Source organism: Lipotes vexillifer, unplaced genomic scaffold, assembly GCF_000442215.2.
Source record: "Lipotes vexillifer unplaced genomic scaffold, Lipotes_vexillifer_v1.1 scaffold219, whole genome shotgun sequence".
In the NCBI taxonomy this organism is placed as follows: domain Eukaryota; kingdom Metazoa; phylum Chordata; class Mammalia; order Artiodactyla; family Lipotidae; genus Lipotes; species Lipotes vexillifer.
The window spans coordinates 1,066,990-1,069,536 of NW_006769244.1; the positions used below are offsets into that span (position 1 = coordinate 1,066,990).

The 2,547-nt window shown below is 39.2% G+C and overlaps 1 protein-coding gene across 2 annotated transcripts in view; it reads left to right on the forward strand.

Annotated features, from left to right (window-relative positions):
- Window positions 1-2,547, forward strand: part of SETD7 (SET domain containing 7, histone lysine methyltransferase) — a 45,992-nt gene that overhangs the window by 29,390 nt on the left and 14,055 nt on the right. The window lies entirely within an intron of this gene.

Genomic DNA, 2,547 nt, shown 5'->3' on the forward strand with positions numbered 1-2,547 from the left:
TGCCTCTGTCCCTGTGGCTCGGGGTTTTGGCCTCCTGCTCTTGCCAGTTTCTGGGCTCTTCACTGCCCTGTTTGGCTTCCCAGCTCTTCCATCCTCTGTGTAACCAATTCCCTGTATTAAATTCTCTCTCTGAAATACTCAAATGGTCTGTTTCCTGGTTAGACACCGACTGATCTGGATTGTTTTCTGACTTTTAGTTTGAGACATTAATTTGGGTTTTATTTTATTTATTTATTTTAGTTTTGGCTGCGTTGGGTCTTTGTTGCTGCACATGGGCTTTCTCTAGTTGCAGTGAGCGGGGGCCACTCTTTGTTGCGGTGCACGGGCTTCTCATTGCAGTGGCTTCTCTGTTGCGGAGAACAGGCTCCAGGAGCGGGGGCTTCAGTAGTTGTGGCATGCAGGCTCAGTAGTTGTGGCTCATGGGCCCTAGAACGCAGGCTCAGTAGTTGTGGCGCACGGGCTTAGTTGCTCCCGCGGCATGTGGGATCTTCCCGGACCAGGGCTCGAACCCGTGTCCCCTGCATTGGCAGGTGGATTCTTAACCACTGTGCCACCAGGGAAGCCCATTAATTTGGGTTTTGACTGTATAAAAAAAGGAAGCAGAAAGAGGACCTGGTAGCCATTGGTAACCACTTAGGAATTGCTTAATGGAATAATTTGTGATGCCTTAGTACCTAAAATAATTGACTTTGCTGGAGTAAGCCCCTCCAGTTCCAAAACTTGTTTCTTTACTTATTAGCCTTTGGAACACCGTATGTCTTGCTTGTGCTCTGGGAGGATGCTCTGAAGCTAATTCTTTGCAGAGAACGAACGTTAATTCTAGGACGGTTGTGTACCTTCGTTTCTGGAATAAATTACTAATTGGCTTCTGAACCACTTTAATAGAAATAAGATGACTTTGTTAATGCTTTGTCAAAAGCAGTCTGTTCTCCTTAATTCTGCTGAGGCTGAATTTATTTTTAGTGAAGGAGACAATTGCCAAGGGTGGGTGGTTGGATTCTATAGACTGTGTCTAGTATGAAGAAAACCACAAGAAAAATTTAAAACTATTATCCAATCTGATCTGACCAGAGAGATCTCAAATTTTCATGACAAAGCTTTTTCTTGATTAAAAATTGTAATTACACAAGCAGCTTTTAAACCATATGAATAAAGAAAATTCAAAAGCAAAAATGGGATTTTAAAAGATACTTCTGATGGCTGTTTATTAAGACCTGAGAACGAAACTCCAGAACAAACCTAAAAACTATCCATTTATATCTTGCACAGCAATCTGTAATTACTGGTGTAAACCTGCCTATAGGAAGCATGTTATCTAGAGCCAGTCAGCTACTATTTCATTCTATCACATATTTTTTTTTACACAATATTCCCTTGCCATTGAACTTTTTAAAATTTTATTTTATTTTATTTTTTTATTTTTGGCTGCGTTGGGTCTTTGTTGCTGTGCATGAGCTTTCTCTAGTTGCAGCGAGCGGGGGCTACTGTTCGTTGCAGTGCTCAGGCTTCTCATTGCAGTGGCTTCTCTTGTTGCAGAGCACAGGCTCTAGGCACATGGGCTTCAGTAGTTGCAGCACGCAGTCTCAGCAGTTGTGGTGCATGGGCTTCGTTGCTCCACGTCATGTGGGATCTTCCCGGACCAGGGATCAAACCCATGTCCCCTGCATTGGCAGGCGGGTTCTTAACCACTGCGCCACCAAGGAAGTCCCTCTATCACATATTTTAATTAGAACTAATATTACCACATGTTACCGTTCCCATCTACTAAGCATCCAATTGCTGTATTCAATAATAACCTAATAATATCTTTTAGCAACTCAATTCAACATCACAAAGTTCAACAAACAAAACAGCAGATTTTAATCCCCTCGTATAAGAATATTTGATGTTATGGCAATATTTGTTATACTTATGATTCTCCAATCATAAATGATCTTAGAGGTATAACATCAGTTGTACCAAATGGTGTGGACGATGCTTAGATGTAGACCACCCAGGTAATTCCAGATATTTGTAGGACGAAAGAGAGAAAGTAAATTATGCTGTATAACATGGTATCCATCTTCATTATTATATTCTTGAATAAAGTGAAAGCATTTCAGGAGTAATGTAAAAATTATTTCTTTAGGTTAACTTTTTCCTGATTATCTGTATGTATTTTTTCCACTTAGATATTCAGGAAAAGAAATAAAACCCATATGTGTATCTTTTACTACGTAACAAAATGAGGAGTTGGGGTTTATCTATTCACAATCGTAAATTCTCTTAAATATAATGAATGCTATTTTAATCACCAAGAGATTCATATGAATATGATGGAGAATGAAGCTAAGAAATTTATTGTTTGCACATTTACTCAGCATAAGTAAACTTTTTTTTCCCCTAACCCGCTCCAGTAAACTTTTTTATCATAAGAACGTATTATCATTTAAAAAACTATCCATTTATATTGAAGAATTTCATTCTAGTTGGCCTAACTTGAATAACATTTTTCATTATTTAACTCTTTCTGGTCCTGTGGATAGAGAGAACGCTCTTCCCTAACTC